The sequence below is a fragment of the Arachis stenosperma genome, chromosome 3 (genome assembly GCF_014773155.1).
Source record: "Arachis stenosperma cultivar V10309 chromosome 3, arast.V10309.gnm1.PFL2, whole genome shotgun sequence".
Classification (NCBI taxonomy): domain Eukaryota; kingdom Viridiplantae; phylum Streptophyta; class Magnoliopsida; order Fabales; family Fabaceae; genus Arachis; species Arachis stenosperma.
In genome coordinates this window covers 117,358,838-117,382,003 of record NC_080379.1, presented here as the reverse complement: position 1 = coordinate 117,382,003, position 23,166 = coordinate 117,358,838, and the positions used below count along the sequence as shown (strand labels likewise).

At 40.8% G+C, this 23,166-nt stretch overlaps 2 non-coding genes across 2 annotated transcripts; both read left to right on the top strand.

Moving 5' to 3' along the window:
• The first annotated feature begins 15,464 nt into the window (after positions 1–15,464).
• LOC130971025 (small nucleolar RNA R71) lies at positions 15,465–15,572 on the top strand. The gene has a single exon (XR_009082263.1). It is a non-coding gene; the product is annotated as a small nucleolar RNA R71 (small nucleolar RNA).
• Positions 15,573–22,721: 7,149 nt separating this feature from the next.
• Positions 22,722–22,829, top strand: LOC130971939 (small nucleolar RNA R71). Its single transcript, XR_009083142.1, has one exon. It is a non-coding gene; the product is annotated as a small nucleolar RNA R71 (small nucleolar RNA).
• The last annotated feature ends 337 nt before the right edge of the window (positions 22,830–23,166 follow it).

Below are 23,166 nucleotides of genomic sequence, written 5' to 3'. Positions count from 1 at the left end.
ACTTTTCAAAAATTAAAAGGTTTTTGTTTATTTTTTCATTTTGGTTGGTTTTGAGTTGTAGATACTGTTAGGAGAATTTTAAGCTTGGTTTTGGTGTTTCTGAAAAAGAAAAAAATGGGCAGTCACGCGTACATGTCGATGCGCAAACACATCCCCCATAAATTTTCCCGAGAGTTGTGCGAGTTTGGCGCGAGAATTGTGCATCTGGCACAATTCTCATTTCACGCGTACACATGCATTGCGCGTACGCGTGGCTGTGCACTCTCCTCTTTACGCATATGCGTGCATTACGCTTCTGCGTGTTTTCCTTTTCTGTCTACCCACGCGCACACGTCCATTACGCGTATGCATGGATTCAAAATCGCTAACACCCCCATACACGCAAGCCCTAGCAGTCACGTCCTTTACTCTTCCAACGTTCCATTTTCCTTTTTTTCTCTCTCCAAATTCACAGAACACCATAGCCACCTTTAACCCCCTGCAACCACCACTGCCAACCATCACCCTTCCGGGGACTGTACCGCTGCTGATCATCACTCCTCTCTCCTTTCCCCCTTCTTCCTCCCTTCTATTTCCCCTCCTCTGTCGGTTTTTCTCCTGTCACCGTAAGCACCGATGTGGTCCTCCATTGCCGCTGGCGAACCATGTACAGCCACTACAAACTCCTTTCTTTCCCTTTCTCGCGTCTTCCCCCCTTTCCTCGCCAAGACAGAGTCTGGTGTCAAGACTGAGTCCGACACCACTTCTCAGCGCCTCCCTTCCACCTTCCCAGAGCCGATTCTGCACCAGGTCGCCGCTATCTCTAAGCGGCACTACCCTGCATATTTTTTTCTTATTTTATCATTCTTTTTAGATAATTTTGTTAGCTTTGTTTAATTCTATTTCGATTAGTTAGATTAGAGATGCATGTTTTGTTATTTTAGGTGGTTAGGTAGTTAGGATGTGGTCAGTGGATTTAGGTCTGATAATTGTTCCGTTCTTGCTGTCTGAAATGGATGATTGTAAAACCGCTTTGCTGTTTTATGATGATGTTACTATTTTGTTTTTCCATTCTATTATTTGATGCTATTTGCTGGTATGCTGTTTGACTGCTGCTATGTTAATTCAACATGTGTTATTTTGTTCAATGTTGCCTGAACCATATGAATTGATTGCTTGTTTTACCTGTTTGATGTAATCTGGATTCATATGAGTTACATGATGCTCTTTGTTATCGGGGAACATTCAATTCACTGCTGGAATGTGGTGCATGAAATTGTGATTATCAATAATGGCGCCAAAGACTTGGAGCTCTCAAACGTGACTCACACTTTGTCACAACTTCACACAACTAACTAGCAAGTGCACTGGGACATCCAAGTAATACCTTACGTGAGTAAGGATCGATCCCACAGAGATTGCTGGTATGAAGCAAGCTATAGTCATCTTGTAAATCTCAGTTAGGCGGATTTAAACGGTTATAATGGTTTTCGAAAATAAAGATAAATAAAAATAGAGATAGAGATACTTATGTAATTCATTGGTGGGAATTTTAGATAAGCGCATGAAGCTACTGTGTTCCTTCTGAATCTCTGCTTTCCTACTGCTTTCATCCAATCATTCTTACCCCCTTCCATGGCAAGCTGTATGTTGGGTTTCACCGTTGTCAATGGCTACCTCCCGTCCTTTCAGTGAAAATGGCCCAAATGTTTCGTCATAGCACGGCTAATCATCTGTCGGTTCTCGATCATGTCGGAATAGAATCCAGTGATTCTTTTGCGTCTGTCACTAAGCCCAACACTCGCGAGTTTGAAGCTCGTCACAGTCATCCCATCTCAGATCCTACTCAGAATACCACAGACAATTTTAGACTTTCTAGATCTTAGGAATGGCCGCCAATAATTCTAGCTTATACCACGAAGACTCCGATCTTTCGGAATGGAGGCTAAGAGATACTCGCTCGATCTAAGGTAGAACGGAAGTGGTTGTCAGGCACGCATTCATAGGTGAGAATCATGATGAGTGTCACAGATCATCACATTTATCATGTTGAAGTGCAACGAATATCTTAGAATAAGAATAAGCTGAATTGAATAGAAGAATAATAGTAATTGCATTAATACTCGAGGAACAGCAGAGCTCCACACCTTAATCTATGGTGTGTAGAAACTCTACCGTTGAAAATACATAAGAACAAGGTCTAGGCATGGCCGAATGGCCAGCCCCCATGAAGGTCTAAAATCACATATACTGATTAAAGATCAATCAAAAGACAAGACGCTTAGTACAATAGTAAAAAGTTCTATTTATACTAAACTAGCTACTAGGGTTTATAGAAATAAGTCTAAGTGCAAAAATCCACTTCCGGGGCCCACTTTGGTGTGTGCTTGGGCTGAGCTTGAGCTTTACATGTGCAGAGGCTTCTCTTGGGGTTAAACACCAAGTTGTAACATGTTTTTGGCGTTTAACTCTGGTTTGTGACGTGTTTCTGGCGTTTTACTCCAGAATGCAGCATGGAACTGGCGTTGAACGCCAGTTTGCGTCCTGTAAACTCGAATAAAGTGTGGACTATTTTATATTTCTGGAAGTACTGTAGCGCGCCATTTGATGTACTGTAGCGCCAGAAAATCCATTTCGAGTGCAGGGAGGTCAGAATCAAACAGCATCAGCAGTCCTTTGTCAGCCTCCTATCAGATTTTTGCTCAGGTCCCTCAATTTCAGCTAGAAAATATCTGAAATCACAAAAAAAACACACAAACTCATAGTAAAGTCCAAAAATGTGAATTTTGCATAAAAACTAATAAAAACATCCCTAAAAGTAGCTAGATCTTACTAAAAACTACCTAAAAACAATGCCAAAAAGTGTATAAATTATCCGCTCATTGATGGTGTTTTTGTGGAAAAACGAATTTCCAACACACAAATCCAACCGGCAAGTGTACCGGTTCGCATCAAGTAATAATAACTCACAAGAGTGAGGTCGATCCCACAGGGATTGATGGATCAAGCAATTTTAGTGGGTGATTAGTTTAGTCAAGCTAACATTGAAGTGAATTGTGTGAAGTTGATCAACAGAAAGTAAATTTGCATGAATTATAAAGTGCAGAAAGTAAATTGCATTGAAACTTAAATAACAAGAAAGTAAAATAGCTGAAACTTAAATTGCAAGAAAAGTAAATTGCATGAAAAGTAGAGGGGATTGGGTGCAGGAAATTTAAAGGAAAGCAATAAGCAGCACTTAGAATAATTGCAGAATAATTAAATTGCATGAAAAGTAAAAGGACTTGGGTGCTGGGAATTAAAATTCAACAAGAGAATGTAAGGAACAATCAAGCAGAAGAGTAACTTGCAACAAATCTTAAACAGAAAGCAGACTTGCTTGAAGAAGCAAACAGAAATTAAATTCAGTTTAATTGCCAAATGAGATTGAAGATCTCAGGAAATCAAAGAGACTAGAAAACAAGTCTAGATCTCAATTCCTTCCTTGATCCAACCAAGAACAATTGCAGAAGGAAAGAAGATGAAAGCAGTAAAGAGAGCTTTGATTCAAATCCTTAATTCACTTGAATTATGCAGAAAAATAACAAGAGAAGTTGTAGATGGAGAATGAAAACAGAATTCCTTCCAATCTCCACCCAAGATTCAAAAACAGAAAATGAAAACTAAGAGAGAGAGATTTCAACTACTAATGTTCCCTAGTGAGCTAGCCTTTTTCTCATGGAGCTTCCCCTTTCTCAAATGAGAGTGATGCCTTTATATAGGCTTTTCAAAGTGAAAATGAAAATGAAATTAAAACAAATTACAAAAATGAAAATCCTAATTTAATTGATCCATGTGCCTTTGAGTCATGTTGAGTGGGCTTTGCTTGCTTTGGATTTGAGGAGAAATGGGTTCGGTTGGCCTTGATTCAATTTGGTGAGGAATTGAATTAAATTGAATTTTGGTTGATTTTTGGCCCATGACACTTCCAGGAGGCTGCCCTGCCCTTGTGGAGGGCAGGGCAGGATTTGGTGCGTGCGTCCTTGGTGCGAGCGTGGTGTGGGCTTGGAGTGTGAAGATGCTGCCCTGCCCTTGCGGAGGGCAGGGCAGAAAAATCTGGTGCGCCAATTTGGTGCTTGTGCGTGCTGCTGGTGCTGCCGGAGCCTTCCTTGGTGCGCCAATCTGGTGCGTGTGTGTGCATCACAAAATGCTGCCCTGCCCTCGCGGAGGGCAGGGCAGTGTTTCCAAAAGATGAAGTTCCAAGTTCGAAACTTGGTGGATGCACACGCTACTCCTTTTCCTTGGTTTATTTTTGCTTATTTTTGGCCCTTAAAGATGCCTTTCGTTCCTGCCTCAATTGGACGCCAAATATGGATTTCTATATATCGTTGGAAAGCTCTGAATGTCAGCTTTCCAACGCAACTGGAAGCACATCAATTGGACGTCTGTAGCTCAAGTTATAGCCCTTTGAAGGAGGCATGGTCATGCTGTGAGCGCCCAGATTTTACCTTAGCGAAATTCTTGCTTCCAACCTCAATGTGCATCACGATTCTGCCCTGCCCTTGGCAAGGGCAGGGCAGTGTGCGTGCTGGCTGCTTCCTTCCTTGATTTGGTCATGGGCCACGCTTTTAAAAGCGTGGCCTAAGGCTCCAAAGTGTACCCCAACTTCAAAGTGTACCCAAAGCTCTTTTTTTCTCCTTTTTTTGTGCTTCTTTGCTTCTTTTTCTTCTTATTTCCTACAAGATTTATAAAATTAAAATATCAAGAAAATATATCATTTAAGTACAAAAAGCATTCAATATTTAAGCACAAATCATCAATTTCTTGTATGAAAAAGCATAGAAAATGGGTATATGATGACATGTCATCACAACACCAAACTTAAATCTTGCTTGTCCCCAAGCAAGAAAAGAATCATGCAATAAAGATTGACAATCCAAGGTAAGAAGAATAGCAACTCAATGTTCATGGCAAGCTAGTTTTCTATGCATGCTACAATTACAAAAGAGATGTAAATGATTGATGCTTCTATCTAGCTTATTTTATGAAATCTTTTTCTTATAATTCTTCATTGAAACAAGCTTTTGATTTTTTTTTTCTCCTTTTGGGTGCTTTGCCCCATGAGTTAATAACAAAGCTACGACTTCTAAATGCTTTGTTTTCAAGTATTACCACTTGATACATAAGCACCACAAGCATTTAATTAGAGGACTTCATTAAGCTCATTTTTTTTTTCTTTTCTTGACTCTCTAATCATTGATGCTCAGAGCCTTGAGCTTTGAGGGAGTGCTTTTGCACTTGAGCCTAGCCTTGACTTCTAAGTGTTTTGTTTTCAAGCATTTGGCTTGATACATAAACACCACAAGCACTTAGCAAATAAATTGCCATTGGTACTCAGAGCCTTCAGCTTTCTCATTCTTTTCCTTTTTCTTTTCTTGCTTTAATTGTATTTGCTTCTTCAAGGTTTTCATGATTTCAAAAGATTTCACAAAATGTACTAGATGAAAAACTTCAATTAAATAAAATCCAATGCAATTGAGCAACAATCAATCATACTAGCTTTCCAATACTTGTATGCACATGCTAAATTCTTCTTTAATTCCTTGTTTGTTTATGATCATGATACTTTATTGCTTTTGAACTTACAAAACTCAAGTTGGTAGTCATAATGGCATGGCAACATGTTACAAATCAACATTCAAGCTATGCTTATTCATACCACACATGCTTACAAAGAATATAAAGATAATCATGCAATTTAAGTGCTGGAAACAAATGAGAAGAAAAGGAACTCTACAACCTTGTAGTTTATCTTCATTATTGTTGTCCTTTTTCCTCTATTCTTCCTCTTTCCCTTGCCAAACTCAGCATGCTTGCTCATCCTCAAGCAACAATTAGAACAACGGCTATGGGGCTAAGATGGATCATGAATGTCTTACACAATGGTATGTTAGTAGCACATGTGTTCTAAGCAAGCAAAATTAAAGATAACAATCAAGGCACAAGAAACAGAGACATTTTGATTGCATAGATGAGAAGGTGTGCATAATACATTGTATAAAAGATAAGTGGCACACCAAACTTAGTGTGACACTTTCACTTGGAATTAATGCAAGTATCTTGTAAGAATTAGAACCAAATTTTGTTGCATAGCAACACCAAACTTAGAATGCAATCATATGTCAATTTTATTTAAAACAAAACTAAATGAAACTGTTGTATGTTAAAGACAATCACCAAGCCAATAATCTGTCATGAATAAAGCTCTCTTGGTAATGTATTAACAAACACAGTAAATAAGCAAACTAAAATGAAAGCATTAAAAACAAAGAATTAACTAAAGTAAACAGAATAACAAAATATCAAACCAAAAGAAAATTAAAACATTGCAAAGACATTATGGTTATGCAGACAAGTGGTGTTGTTGAATGATTTGCATAGAAAAATAGGTGGCACACCAAACTTAAAATCTTGGTGTGTCACTTTCATTTTTTGATTTGATGCAATCATCCAAAAAGATTGAAAATGTGTTGCATAGCAACACCAAACTTAGAATGTAACCATATGCCAATTTATTGAATTTAAACAAAGTAAAGAAAGAAAACAAAGCAGAGAAGAGAAATTATACCTACGGTTAGGTTACCTCCCAACAACTGCTCTTTTAGTGTCATTAGCTTGACATGTTGTTCTTCACTTTCTTCCTCTTCTTCCAATTGGTTAAGAGGAATGACCTCAAGGGGGGAGAAGATGCAGCTACTGTCCCTTGTCTTGGCCTTTCCTCAGCATGCTTTCTTTTGCAAATGTCTTGATTGATTTTGCTTGCTGGATTAGGGACAGAATTGGTGTTCTTGTCAATTGCCTTCACTTCCTTGAGTCCAAGTCTTGGTGGTTGTGTAATTGTTGGAGTTTTGTCTTCATCAAGAGTTCCTTGCAGTGATGGTTCAATGAGCTTTTCCTCTTTACACTTCTCTGCTTCACTTGAGTTTGGAATGACTTCCTCACTTTCTTGCTCCTCCACTTCCTCCCTTGCACCCAACATTTGACTTAATAATTCTTTTATGGAGGAGGTTTGTTGTTCTTCCCAAGATTTCTTCATCTCCTCTTCATATTTTTCGATCACAGATTCAAGGGAGGTTTGTAAGGGTTGTGAATGTTCATGTTCCCTTTTCATCTCAACTGCAGTTTCATTTTCAACCACCTCATTCTTCATTGAAAGATCACTTGATGCAGTAGCCTCCTCATCTTGCTCTTCCACTTTATCCTTCAGAAATTTGTCTTCATCCTCACTGTTGGATGGTTCTAAGTTCCTCCTCGTTTGCTCTGAGAACTTATTCATCTTCTTGAATACGATTTCTGTCCAGGATTGGGGTTGTGTGTATCTTTCCACGAGTTTTCTATGTATTTTAATGGCTTGAAGGTAATCCCAATCTGTTAGTTCAAGAGATGAAGGTTGAAAATAATCATAATCAAGTGATGAAGAACTTTCAAATGAGAAACTGGGAAGTGAGGGTCGATAATTTTTCATGTGATTTGACTGCTCAGAATTTGCAGTTTCTTGGTGATACTCCCATCCACCATGAGGATAATGATATGAATCATTTTGTGGTGGTGGTTGGTATCCCTCATAATTCTCTTGCTCATCTTGGGGTTCTCAAGCAAATCTCCATGGATTGGAGGGCTCAGAATTTGTGTCTTCTTGGTGATATTCCCAATCATCATTAGAATAATGACTTGAATCATATTGTGATGGTGGGCAATATCCCATGAAGTTTGTTTGATTAAAAGATGAGGTGAACTCCATTTGAATTTTGTAGAACACAACACCAATGAAAATTGAAATTACTCATATCAGATATGAGTTTTGCTTAGTGAGGCAAAAACACAAACACCTTGGTTTCAACTTTAAAAAGAGAACCAAAAAAAGAAAATGCTTGATCTAGACTTCTCACCCACTTAATCATTGTTGATCTAATCAATCCCCGGCAACGGCGCCAAAAACTTGATGGTGTTTTTGTGGAAAAACGAATTTCCAACACACAAATCCAACCGGCAAGTGTACCGGTTCGCATCAAGTAATAATAACTCACAAGAGTGAGGTCGATCCCACAGGGATTGATGGATCAAGCAATTTTAGTGGGTGATTAGTTTAGTCAAGCTAACATTGAAGTGAATTGTGTGAAGTTGATCAACAGAAAGTAAATTTGCAGGAATTATAAAGTGCAGAAAGTAAATTGCATTGAAACTTAAATAACAAGAAAGTAAAATAGCTGAAACTTAAATTGCAAGAAAAGTAAATTGCATGAAAAGTAGAGGGGATTGGGTGCAGGAAATTTAAAGGAAAGCAATAAGCAGCACTTAGAATAATTGCAGAATAATTAAATTGCATGAAAAGTAAAAGGACTTGGGTGCTGGGAATTAAAATTCAACAAGAGAATGTAAGGAACAATCAAGCAGAAGAGTAACTTGCAACAAATCTTAAACAGAAAGCAGACTTGCTTGAAGAAGCAAACAGAAATTAAATTCAGTTTAATTGCCAAATGAGATTGAAGATCTCAGGAAATCAAAGAGACTAGAAAACAAGTCTAGATCTCAATTCCTTCCTTGATCCAACCAAGAACAATTGCAGAAGGAAAGAAGATGAAAGCAGTAAAGAGAGCTTTGATTCAAATCCTTAATTCACTTGAATTATGCAGAAAAATAACAAGAGAAGTTGTAGATGGAGAATGAAAACAGAATTCCTTCCAATCTCCACCCAAGATTCAAAAACAGAAAATGAAAACTAAGAGAGAGAGATTTCAACTACTAATGTTCCCTAGTGAGCTAGCCTTTTTCTCATGGAGCTTCCCCTTTCTCAAATGAGAGTGATGCCTTTATATAGGCTTTTCAAAGTGAAAAATGAAAATGAAATTAAAACAAATTACAAAAATGAAAATCCTAATTTAATTGATCCATGTGCCTTTGAGTCATGTTGAGTGGGCTTTGCTTGCTTTGGATTTGAGGAGAAATGGGTTCGGTTGGCCTTGATTCAATTTGGTGAGGAATTGAATTAAATTGAATTTTGGTTGATTTTTGGCCCATGACACTTCCAGGAGGCTGCCCTGCCCTTGTGGAGGGCAGGGCAGGATTTGGTGCGTGCGTCCTTGGTGCGAGCGTGGTGTGGGCTTGGAGTGTGAAGATGCTGCCCTGCCCTTGCGGAGGTGGTGCACGAAATTGTGATCAATACTTTTCAAAACATAAACAATCCCTAGTAATGGCTCCAAAGACTTGGTGCTCAATACCATGGCATAAACACAACTTCGCACAACTAAGCAGCAAGTGCACTGGGTCGTCCAAGTAATAAACCTTACGCGAGTAAGGGTCGATCCCACGGAGATTGGCGGTATGAAGCAAGCTATGGTCACCTTGTAAATCTCAGTCAGGCAGACTCAAATGGGTATAGAGGTAAACGAATAAAGCAATAAGATAAAGATAGAGATACTTATGCATATCATTGGTGAGAGCTTCAGATAAGCGTATGAAGATGCCTTCCCTTCCGTCTCTCTGCTTTCTTACTGTCTTCATCCAATCCTTCTTACTCCTTTCCATGGCAAGCTCGTGTAGGGTTTCACCGTTGTCAGTGGCTACCTCCCATCCTCTCATTGGAAATACGTCCCTGATGCTCTGTCACAGCATAGGCTATCCATCTGTCGGTTCTCAATCAGGCCGGAATAGAATCCAGTGATTCTTTTGCGTCTGTCATTAACGCCCCGCCCTCAGGAGTTTGAAGCACGTCACAGTCATTCAATCATTGAATCCTACTCAGAATACCACAGACAAGGTTAGACCTTCCGGATTCTCTTGAATGCCGCCATCAGTTCTTGCCTATACCACGAAGACTCTGATCTCACGGAATGGCTGGCTCGTTTGTCAGGTGAGCACTCGGTTGTCAGGCGATCAACCATGCATCATGCAATCAGAAATCTAAGAGATATTCACTAAGCCTCAGATGCTTGTAGAACAAGAATGGTTGTCAGTCACCTTGTTCATAGGTGAGAATGATGATGAGTGTCAATCATCACCTTCATCAAGTTGAAGAACAAGTGATATCTTGGACAAAGAACAAGCGGAATTGAATAGAAGAACAATAGTAATTGCATTAATACTCGAGGTACAGCAGAGCTCCACACCTTAATCTATGGTGTGTAGAAACTCCACCGTTGAAAATACATAAGAACAAGGTCTAGGCATGGCCGAATGGCCAGCCTCCCAAAGTGAGTTCGATAATCAAAACATGATCAAAAGACTCCCTCTATTACAATAGTAAAAGGTCCTACTTATAGAAAACTAGTAGCCTAAGGTGTACAAAGATGAGTAAATGACATAAAAATCCACTTCCGGGCCCACTTGGTGTGTGCTTGGGCTGAGCAATGAAGCATTTTCGTGTAGAGACTTCTCTTGGAGTTAAACGCTAGCTTTTATGCCAGTTTGGGCGTTTAACTCCCAATTAGGTGCCAGTTCCGGCGTTTAACGCTGGAATTTCTGTAGGTGACTTTGAACGCCGGTTTGGGCCATCAAATCTTGAGCAAAGTATGGACTATCATATATTGCTGGAAAGCCCAGGATGTCTACTTTCCAACGCCGTTGAGAGCGCGCCAATTGGGCTTCTGTAGCTCCAGAATATCCACTTCGAGTGCAGGGAGGTCAGAATCCAACAGCATCTGCAGTCCTTTTCAGTCTCTGAATCAGATTTTTGCTCAGGTCCCTCAATTTCAGCCAGAAAATACCTGAAATCACAGAAAACACACAAACTCATAGTAAAGTCCAGAAAAGTGAATTTTAACTAAAACTAATAAAATATACTAAGAACTCAACTAAAACTACTAAAAACATACTAAAAACAATGCCAAAAAGCGTACAAATTATCCGCTCATCACAACACCAAACTTAAATTGTTGCTTGTCCCCAAGCAACTAAAGATCAAATAAGATAAAAAAAGAGAATATGCAATGAACTCCAAAAACATCTATGAAGATCAGTATTAATTAGATGAGCGGGGCTTTTAGCTTTTTGCCTCTGAACAGTTTTGGCATCTCACTCTATCCTTTGAAATTCAGAATGATTGGCTTCTTTAGGAACTCAGAATCCAGATAGTGTTATTGATTCTCCTAGTTAAGTATGATGATTCTTGAACACAGCTACTTATTGAGTCTTGGCCGTGGCCCAAAGCACTCTGTCTTCCAGTATTACCACCGGATACATACATGCCACAGACACATAATTGGGTGAACCTTTTCAGATTGTGACTCAGCTTTGCTAAAGTCCCCAACTAGAGGTGTCCAGGGTTCTTAAGCACACTCTTATTGCCTTGGATCACAACTTTATTTCTTTCTTTTTCTTTCTCTTTTCTTCTCTTTTTTTTTCGTTTGCTTTTTGCTTTTTTTTTTTTGTATTCACTGCTTTTTCTTGCTTCAAGAATCATTTTTATGATTTTTCAGATCCTCAGTAACATGTCTCCTTTTTCATCATTCTTTCAAGAGCCAACATTCATGAACCACAAATTCAAAAGACATATGCACTGTTCAAGCATACATTCAGAGAACAAAAGTGTTGCCACCACATCAAAATAATTAAACTGTTATAAAATTCAAAATTCATGCAATTCTTTTCCTTTTCAATTAAGCACGTTTTTATTTTAAGAAAGGTGATGGATTCATAGGACATTCATAGCTTTAAGGCATAAACACTAAGACACTAATGATCATAAGACACAAACATGGATAAACATAAGCACTAAAATTCAAAAAACAGAAGAATAAAGAACAAGGAAATCAAGGAACGGGTCCACCTTAGTGATGGCGGCTCTTCCTTCCTCTTGAAGGTCCTATGGAGTGCTTGAGCTCCTCAATGTCTCTTCCTTGCCTTTGTTGCTCCTTTCTCATGATTCTTTGATCTTCTCTTATTTCATGGAGGAGAATGGAGTGTTCTTGGTGCTCCACCCTTAGTTGTCCCATGTTGGAACTCAATTCTCCTAGGGAGGTGTTTAGTTGCTCCCAATAGTTTTGTGGAGGAAAGTGCATCCCTTGAGGCATCTCAGGGATCTCATGATGAGAGGGGTCTCTTGTGTGCTCCATCCTTTTCTTGGTAATGGGCTTATCCTCATCAATGGTGATGTCTCCCTCTATGTCAACTCCAACTGAATAACAAAGGTGACAAATGAGGTGAGGGAAGGCTAACCTTGCTAAGGTAGAGGACTTATCCGCCACCTTGTAGAGTTCTTGGGCTATAACCTCATGAACTTCCACTTCTTCTCCAATCATGATGCTATGGATCATGATGGCCCGGTCTAAAGTAACTTCGGACCGGTTGCTAGTGGGAATGATTGAGCGTTGGATAAACTCCAACCATCCTCTAGCCATGGGTTTGAGGTCGTGCCTTCTCAATTGAACCGGCTTGCCTCTTGAATCTCTCTTCCATTGTGCGCCCTCTTCACATATGATTGTGAGGACTTGGTCCAACCTTTGATCAAAGTTGACCCTTCTTGTGTAAGGATGTTCATCTCCTTGCATCATAGGCAAGTTGAACGCCACCCTCACACTTTCCGGACTAAAATCCAAGTATTTCCCCCGAACCATAGTAAGATAATTCTTTGGATCCGGGTTCACACTTTGATCATGGTTCTTGGTGATCCATGCATTGGCATAGAACTCTTGAACCATCAAGATTCCAACTTGTTGAATGGGGTTGGTAAGTACTTCCCAACCTCTTCTTTGGATCTCATGGCGGATCTCCGGATATTCACCCTTTTTGAGTGAAAAGGGGACCTCGGGGATCACCTTCTTCAAGGCCACAACTTCATAAAAGTGGTCTTGATGCACCCTTGAGATGAACCTATCCATCTCCCATGACTCGGAGGTGGAAGCTTTTGCCTTCCCTTTCCTCTTTCTAGAGGTTTCTCCGGCCTTGGATGCCATAATGGTTATGGAAAAATGAAAAAGCAACGCTTTTACCACACCAAACTTAAAATGTTTGCTCGTCCTCGAGCAAAAGAAGAAAGAAGAGAGTAGATGAAGAAGAAATGAGGAAGAGGGAGATGGAGGTGTATTCGGCCAAGGAGGGGGAGAAGTGGTGTTTTGGTTGTGTGAAAATGAAGGGGTTAAGAAGGGTTTATATAGGAGAGAGGGGAGATGAGGTTCGGCCATTATGGGTGGCTTTGGGAGGGAAAGTGGTTTGAATTTGAAGGGTGAGGTTGGTGGGGTTTTATGAAGGATGGATGTGAGTGGTGAAGAGAAATATGGGATTTGATAGGTGAAGGGTTTTTGGGGAAGAGGTGTTGAGGTGATTGGGGAATGGGGGAAGAAGAGAGAGAGTGGTGGTGGGGTCCTGTGGGGTCCACAGATCCTGTGGTGTCAAGGAAAAGTCATCCCTGCACCAAATGGCATCAAAATTCACGTTTTGAGCCATTTCTGGCGTTAAACGCCGGGCTGATGCCCATTCCTGGCGTTTAACGCCAGGTTCTTGCCCTTTTCTGGCGTTTAACGCCAGTCTGGTGCCCCTTTCTGGCGTTAAACGCCCAAAATGGTGCCAGACTGGGCGTTAAACGCCCAACTGCTAGGCTTACTGGCGTTTGAACGCCAGCAGCATCTTCCTCCAGGGTGTGCTGTTTTTCTTCCTGTTTTTCATTCTGTTTTTGCTTTTTCAATGGATTTTGTGACTTCTTATGATCATCAACCTACAAAAAACATAAAATAACAAAGAGAAATATATAAAATATAATCATTGGGTTGCCTCCCAACAAGCGCTTCTTTAATGTCAGTAGCTTGACAGAGGGCTCTCATGGAGCCTCACAGATATTCAGAGCAATGTTGGAACCTCCCAACACCAAACTTAGAGTTTGAATGTGGGGGTTCAACACCAAACTTAGAGTTTGGTTGTGGCCTCCCAACACCAAACTTAGAGTTTGACTGTGGGGGCTCTTCTTGACTCTGATTTGAGAGAAGCTCTTCATGCTTCATCTCTATGGTGACAGAGGGATATCCTTGAGCCTTAAACACAAAGGATTCTCCATTCACTTGAATGATCAGTTCACCTCCATCAACATCAATCACAGCCTTTGCTGTGGCTAGGAAGGGTCTGCCAAGGATGATGGTTTCATCCATGCACTTCCCAGTCTCTAGGACTATGAAATCAGTAAGGATGTAATGGTCTTCAATCTTAACCAAAACATTCTCTACAAGTCCATAAGCTTGTTTTCTTGAGTTGTCTGCCATCTCTAGTGAGATTTTTGCAGCTTGTACCTTAAAGATCTTTAGCTTCTCCATTACTGAGAGAGGCATGAGGTTTACACTTGACCCTAAGTCACACAGAGCCTTCTTGAAGGTCATGGTGCCTATGGTACAAGGTATGGAAAACTTCCCAGGGTCTTGTCTCTTTTGAGGTAGTTTCTGCCTAGACAAGTCATCCAGCTCTTTGGTGAGCAAAGGAGGTTCATTCTCCCAAGTCTCATTTCCAAATAACTTGTCATTTAGCTTCATGATTGCTCCAAGGTACTTAGCAACTTGCTCTTCAGTGACATACTCATCCTCTTCAGAGGAAGAATACTCATCAGAGCTCATGAAAGGCAGAAGTAAGTCCAATGGAATCTCTATGGTCTCATGTTGAGTCTCAGATTCCCATGGTTCCTCATTGGGGAACTCATTGGAGGCTAGTGCACGCCCATTGAGGTCTTCCTCAGTGGCGTTCACTTCCTCTCCTTCCTCTCCAAATTCGGCCATATTGATGGTTTTGTACTCTCCTTTTGGATTTTCTTCTGTGTTGCTTGGAAGAGTACTTGGAGGGAGTTCAGTAACTTTCTTGCTCAGCTGTCCCACTTGTCCTTCCAAATTCCTAATGGAAGACCTTGTTTCAGTCATGAAACTTTGAGTGGTTTTGATTAGATCAGAGACCATGGTTGCTAAGTCAGAGGGGTTCTGCTTAGAATTCTCTGTCTGTTGCTGAGAAGATGATGGAAAAGGTTTGCCATTGTTAAACCTGTTTCTTCCACCATTATTATTGAAACCTTGTTGAGGTCTCTCTTGATTCTTCCATGAGAGATTTGGGTGATTTCTCCATGAAGAATTATAGGTGTTTCCATAGGGTTCTCCTAGGTAATTCACCTCTTCCATTGAAGGGTTCTCAGGATCATAAGCTTCTTCCTCAGATGAAGCCTCCTTAGTACTGCTTGGTGCATTTTGCATTCCAGACAGACTTTGAGAAATCAAATTGACTTGTTGAGTCAATATTTTTTTCTGAGCCAAAATGGCGTTCAGAGTGTCAATCTCAAGAACTCCTTTCTTCTGACTAGTCCCATTGTTCACAGGATTCCTTTCAGAAGTGTACATGAATTGGTTATTTGCAACCATCTCAATTAGCTCTTGAGCTTTTGTAGGCGTCTTCTTCAGATGAAGAGATCCTCCAGCAGAGCTATCCAAGGACATCTTGGATAGTTCGGAGAGACCATCATAGAAAATACCTATGATGCTCCATTCAGAAAGCATGTCAGAAGGACATTTTCTGATTAATTGTTTGTATCTTTCCCAAGCTTCATAGAGGGATTCTCCATCCTTCTGTCTGAAAGTTTGGACTTCCACTCTATGCTTGCTCCATCTTTGAGGTGGAAAGAACTTTGCCAAGAAGGCATTGACTAGCTTTTCCCAAGAGTCCAGGCTTTCTTTAGGTTGAGAGTCCAACCATATCCTAGATCTGTCTCTTACAGCAAAAGGGAATAGCATCAGTCTATAGACCTCAGGGTCAACCCCATTAGTCTTGACTGTGTCACAGATTTGCAAGAATTCAGCTAAGAACTGATGAGGATCTTCCATTGGAAGTCCATGGAACTTGCAATTCTGTTGCATTAGAGAAACTAATTGAGGTTTAAGCTCAAAGTTGTTTGCTCCAATGGCAGGGATAGAGATGCTTCTCCCATAAAAATCAGGAGTAGGTGCAGTAAAGTCACCCAGCACCTTCCTTGCATTGTTTGCATTATTGTTGTTTTCGGCTGCCATGTCTTCTTCTTCTTTGAAGAATTCGGTCAGGTCCTCTAAAGAGAGTTGTGCTTTGGCTTCTCTTAGTTTTCTCTTCAAGGTCCTTTCGGGTTCAGGGTCAGCTTCAACAAGAATGCCTTTGTCTTTGCTCCTGCTCATATGAAAGAGAAGAGAACAAGAAAATGTGGAATCCTCTATGTCACAGTATAGAGATTCCTTGAGGTGTCAGAGGAAAAGAGAAATAGAAAGAAGAAGGAGAAGGAGAATTCGAACTTTACTTAGATAAGGTTCGAATTGTGCATTAAGAAGGAGTGGTACTCCATAAATAGAAGGATGTGAGAAGGATGGAAGTAATTTTTCGAAAATTAATTAAAATATTTTGAAAACATTTTTGAAAACCACTAATTGATTTTCGAAATTAAAAGTAAGAAAGAAATCAAGTGATTTTTGAAAAAGATTTTGAAATTAGAAATTAAAAAGATTTGATTGAGAACTTATTTTGAAAAAGATGTGATTGAGAAGATATGATTTGAAAACAATTTTAAAAAGATTTGATTTGAAAACAATTTTTAAAGATATGATTTTAAAAATTAATGACTTGCCTAACAAGAAAAGATATGATTCAAACATTAAACCTTCCTCAACAGGAAAGGCAACAAATTTGAGATGTTCAATCAAATCATTAATTGTTAGTAAGTATCTGTTCATACCCTGACCGGGCTCCTCCAACTCGGCAAATCCATGAAAAGGTCCGACCTCGCCCTAAGGCCCACGCCTAAAGGTCGGACCTCGGACAATCAAGCAAAGGAAGGCCCATCAAAAGGAACGCAGCCCAAAACCTAAAGGCCGAAATGGCCTAGAAAGGGCGGTTCCACAAAGATAGAGATAAAACTCCCAAAGATAAGATAAGATAAGAATATCTTATCCAGGGAAGATCACGGCCAACTACTATAAATACACTAGAGCACCCAGGTATTCCATTCATTCCACATTCTACACTTATCTGCTTGGACCCATGCTAACTTAAGCATCGGAGTGTCATTGCAGGTACAACCACCAACCACTCCACATATCGAGCTCGGGTCCCTGAACCCCCACCTCGGGCCTCTCCAGACGACCGAGCTACACGTTTCAGGTAACCCCCGGAACATTGGCGCCGTTGCCGGAGACCCTGGAAGTCATCCCTCTACCATGGCGGACGACCCTCACAACAATGACCGTGCTGCGTCTGAACAAGAAGAAGAAATTGACACCGGAGAACGTCCGGACAGCCCACTGTCACCACGCACTCCAGGAGGAAACAAACAGAATCACCCAAAGACATCACTCCCAAACAAAGATCCACAAAATCCCGAAAAAGAAAAGAGCTCGGAAATTCTAGAAGCAGTTCAGGCACAACAAAACCGACTGAAACGACTCGAAGAGGACATAAAGAAACAGAAAGAAACTGAACAAGATCTGAGGAGGGAGACTCGAAAGCGCAGAGAATTAGAAGAAAAACTGCGGAAGATAGAGGCCAACCTGAAAGGCCGGACAGAACGCGGCTGGTGCACGAAATTGTGATCAATACAACTTCGCACAACTAACCAGCAAGTGCACTGGGTCGTCCAAGTAATAAACCTTACGCGAGTAAGGGTCGATCCCACGGAGATTGGTGGTATGAAGCAAGCTATGGTCATCTTGTAAATCTCAGTCAGGCAGACTCAAATGTATAATGGTGATGAACGAAAATAACATAAAGATAAAGATAGAGATACTTATGTATATCATTGGTGTAAGAGCTTCAGACAAGTGTATGAAGATGCCTTCCCTTCCGTCTCTCTGCTTTCTTACTGTCTTCATCCAATCCTTTCTTACTCCTTTCCATGGCAAGCTCGTGTAGGGTTTCACTGTTGTCAGCAGCTACCTCCCATCCGCGCAGTGAAAGCTAATGCACACACTCTGTCACAGTGCTGCCAATCACCGGTTTGGTTCCCTCCCCTACCGGAATAGAATCACTCTTTTGCGTCTGTCACTAACGCCCAGTAGGTTACAGGTTTGAAGCACGTCACAGTCATTCAATCATTGAATCCTACTCAGAATACCACAGACAAGGTTTAGACCTTCCGGATTCTCTTGAATGCCGCCATCAGGTCCTGCCTATACCACGAAGATTCGAAGAATCCAAGAGATATTCACTAAGCCTCAGATGCTTGTAGAACAAGAATGGTTGTCAGTCACCTTGTTCATGGGTGAGAATGATGATGGGCGTCAATCATCACCTTCATCATGTTGAAGAACAAGTGATATCTTGGATAAAGAACAAGCGGAATTGAATGGAAGAACAATAGTAATTGCATTAATACTCGAGGTACAGCAGAGCTCCACACCTTAATCTATGTGTGTAGAAACTCCACCGTTGAAAATACATAAGAACAAGGTCTAGGCATGGCCGTGAGGCCAGCCCTCAAATGATCTAAGAACTAGATGTCCGAAGATTCAAATACAATAGTAAAAGGTCCTACTTATAGAAAACTAGTAGCCTAAGGTGTACAAAGATGAGTAAATGACATAAAAATCCACTTCCGGGCCCACTTGGTGTGTGCTTGGGCTGAGCAATGAAGCATTTTTCGTGTAGAGACTCTTCTTGGCGTTTAACTCCAGCTTTTATGCCAGTTTGGGCGTTTAACTCCCAATTAGGTGCCAGTTCCGGCGTTTAACGCTGGGAATTCTGAAGGTGACTTTGAACGCCGGTTTGGGCCATCAAATCTTGGGCAAAGTATGGACTATTATATATTTCTGGAAAGCCCAGGATGTCTACTTTCCAACGCCGTTGAGAGCGCGCCAATTGGGTTCTGTAGCTCCAGAAAATCCACTTCGAGTGCAGGGAGGTCAGAATCCAACAGCATCTGCAGTCCTTTTCAGTCTCTGAATCAGATTTTTGCTCAGGTCCCTCAATTTCAGCCAGAAAATACCTGAAATCACAGAAAAACACACAAACTCATAGTAAAGTCCAGAAAAGTGAATTTTAATTAAAAACTAATAAAAATAATAAAAACTAAACTAAACTACTAAAAACATACTAAAAACAATGCCAAAAAGCATACAAATTATCCGCTCATCACAACACCAAACTTAAATTGTTGCTTGTCCCCAAGCAACTGAAAATCAAATAAGATAAAAAGAAGAGAATATACTATAGACTCCAAATTATCAATGAAACTAAGCTCCAAATTAGATGAGCGGGACTAGTAGCTTTTTGCCTCCGAACAGTTTTGGCATCTCACTTTATCCTTTGAGATTCAGAATGATTGGCTTCTTTAGGAACTCAGAATCCAGATAGTGTTATTGATTCTCCTAGTTAAGTATGATGATCCTTGAACACAGCTCCTTATTGAGTCTTGGCCGTGGCCCAAAGCACTCTGTCTTCCAGTATTACCACCGGATACATACATGCCACAGACACATAATTGGGGAACCTTTCAGATTGTGACTCAGCTTTGCTAGAGTCCCCAATTAGAGGTGTCCAGGGTTCTTAAGCCACTCTTATTGCCTTGGATCACAACTTTATTCTTTCTTTTTTTTTTTCTTTTTCTCCCCTTTTTCTCGTTTTTCTCCTTTTTTTTTTTTTGTATTCACTGCTTTTTCTTGCTTCAAGAATCATTTTTATGATTTTTCAGATCCTCAGTAACATGTCTCCTTTTTCATCATTCTTTCAAGAGCCAACAACTTTAACATTCATGAACAACAAATTCAAAAGACATATGCACTGTTCAAGCATACATTCAGAGAACAAAGTGTTGCCACCACATCAAACTAATTAAGCTAGTTTTAAAGATGAATTTGAAATCCTGTACTTCTTGTTCTTTTGTGATAAAAACAGTTTTCTTTTAAGAAAGGTGATGGATTTATATTCATAGCTTTAAGGCATAGACACTAAGACACTAATGATCATAAGACACAAACATGGATAAACATAAGCATAAAAATTCGAAAAATAGAAATAAAGAACAAGGAGATTAAAGAACGGTCCACCTTAGTGATGGCGGCTCTTTCTTTCTCTTGAAGATCCTATGGAGTGCTTGAGCTCCTCAATGTCTCTTCCTTGTCTTTGTTGCTCCTCTCTCATGATCCTTTGATCTTCTCCAATTTCATGGAGGAGGATGGCATGTTCTTGGTGCTCACCCTTAGTTATCCCATGTTAGAACTTAATTTTCCTAAGGAGGTGTTAATTTGCTCCCAGTAGTCTTGTGGAGGAAAGTGCATCCCTTGAGGTATCTCAGGGATTTCTTGATGAGAGGGGTCTCTTGTTTGCTCCATCTTCTTCTTAGTGATGGGCTTGAGGTCATGCCTTCTCAGTTGAACCGGCTTTGGATGCCATAAATGGTTATGGAAAAACAAAAAGCAATGCTTTTACCACACCAAACTTAAAAGGTTTGCTCGTCCTCGAGCAAAAGAAGAAAGAAGAGAGTAGAAGAAGAAGAAATGGGGGAGAGGGAGATGGCTTTGTGGTTCGGCCAAAAAAGGGGGAGAAGTGGTGGTTTATGAAGGATGGATGTGAGTGGTGAAGAGAAAGAGATGTTGAGGTGATTGGTGAATGGGTGAAGAAGAAGAGAGAGAGTGGTGGGGTTGGTGGGGATCCTGTGGGGTCCACAGATCCTGAGGTGTCAAGAAAAAGTCATCCCTGCACCAAATGGCATCAAAATCCACGTTTTGAGCCATTTCTGGCGTTAAACGCCGGGCTGGTGCCCATTTCTGGCGTTTAACGCCAGGTTTTTGCCCTTTACTGGCGTTTAACGCCAGTCTGGTGCCCCTTTCTGGCGTTAAACGCCCAGAAGGGTGCCAGACTGGGCGTTAAACGCCCAACTGCTAGGCTGACTGGCGTTTGAACGCCAGCAGCATCTTCCTCCAGGGTGTGCTGTTTTTCTTCCTGTTTTTCATTCTGTTTTTGCTTTTTCAATGGATTTTGTGACTTCTTATGATCATCAACCTACAAAAAAGATAAAATAACAAAAGAAAATAGTTAGCTATAAAACATTGGGTTGCCTCCCAACAAGCGCTTCTTTAATGTCATTAGCTTGACAGAGGACTCTCATGGAGCCTCAGAAATACTCAGAACCGTGTTGGAACCTCCCAACACCAAACTTAGAGTTTGAATGTGGGGGTTCAACACCAAACTTAGAGTTTGGTTGTGGCCTCCCAACACCAAACTTAGAGTTTGACTGTGGGGGCTCTGCTTGGCTCTGTTTTGAGAGAAGCTCTTCATGCTTCCTCTCCATGATGATAGAGGGATGTCCTTGGGCCTTAAACACCAAGGATTCTTCATTCACTTGAATGATCAACTCTCCTCTATCAACATCAATCACAGCCTTTGCTGTGGCTAGGAAGGGTCTGCCAAGGATGATGGATTCATCCATGCACTTCCCAGTCTCTAGGACTATGAAGTCAGTAGGGATGTAATGGTCTTCAATCTTCACCAAAACATTCTCTACAAGTCCATGAGCTTGTTTTCTTGAATTGTCTGCCATCTCTAATGAGATTCTTGCAGCTTGCACCTCAAAGATCCCTAATTTCTCCATTACAGAGAGGGGCATGAGTTTACACTTGACCCTAAGTCACACAAGGCCTTCTTGAAGGTCATGGTGCCTATGGTACAAGGTATAGAAAACTTCCCAGGATCCTGCCTCTTTTGAGGCAGTTTCTGCCTAGACAAGTCATCCAGTTCTTTGGTGAGCAAAGGTGGTTCATCCTCCCAAGTCTCATTCCAAATAACTTGTCATTTAGCTTCATGATTGCTTCAAGGTATTTAGCAACTTGCTCTTCAGTGACATACTCATCCTCTTCAGAGGAAGAATACTCATCAGAGCTCATGAATGGCAGAAGTAAGTCCAATGGAATCTCTATGGTCTCATTTTGAGCCTCAGATTCCCATTGTTCCTCATTGAGGAACTCAGAGGAGATTGGTGCACGCCCATTGGGGTCTTCCTCAATGGCGTCCTCCTCCTCTCTTTCCTCTCCATATTCGGCCATGTCTATGGCTTTGCACTCTCCTTTTGGATTTTCTTCTATATTGCTTGGGAGAGTACTAGGAGGGAGTTCATTAATTTTCTTACTCAGCTGACCCACTTGTCCTTCCAAATCCTAATGGAGGACCTTGTTTCAGTCATGAAACTTTGAGTGGTCTTTATTAGATCAGAGACCATTGTTGCTAAGTCAGAAGTACTCTGCTTAGAACTCTCTGTCTGTTGCTGAGAAGATGATGGAAAAGGCTTGCCATTGCTAAACCTGTTTCTTCCACCATATTGTTATTGAAACCTTGTTGAGGTCTCTCTTGATTCTTCCATGAGAAATTGGGTGATTTCTCCATGAAGAATTATAGGTGTTTCCATAGGGTTCTCCTAGGTAATTCACCTCTTCCATTGAAGAGTTCTCAGGATCATAGGCTTCTTCCTCAGATGAAGCATCCTTAGTACTGCTTGGTGCATTTTGCATTCCAGACAGACTTTGAGAAATCAAATTGACTTGTTGAGTCAATATTTTATTCTGAGCCAATATGGCATTCAGAGTATCAATCTCAAGAACTCCTTTCTTCTGATTAGTCCCATTGTTTACAGGATTCCTTTCAGAAGTGTACATGAATTGGTTATTTGCAACCATTTCAATTAGTTCTTGAGCCTCTGTAGGCGTCTTCTTCAAGTGAAGAGATCCTCCAGCAGAGCTATCCAAAGACATCTTGGATAGTTCAGAGAGACCATCATAGAAAATACCTATGATGCTCCATTCAGAAAGCATGTCTGAGGGACATTTTCTGACTAATTGTTTGTATCTTTCCCAAGCTTCATAGAGGGATTCTCCATCCTTCTGTCTGAAGGTTTGGACTTCCACTCTAAGCTTACTCCATCTTTGTGGTGGAAAGAACTTTGCCAAGAAGGCATTGACTAGCTTTTCCCAAGAGTCCAGGCTTTCCTTAGGTTGAGAGTCCAACCATGTCCTAGCTCTGTCTCTTACAGCAAAAGGGAATAGCATCAGTCTATAGACCTCAGGGTCAACCCCATTAGTCTTGACTGTGTCACAGATTTGCAAGAACTCAGCTAAAAACTGATGAGGATCTTCCATTGGAAGTCCATGGAACTTGCAATTCTGTTGCATTAGAGAAACTAATTGAGGCTTTAGCTCAAAGTTGTTTGCTCCAATGGCAGGGATAGAGATGCTTCTCCCATAGAAGTTGGGA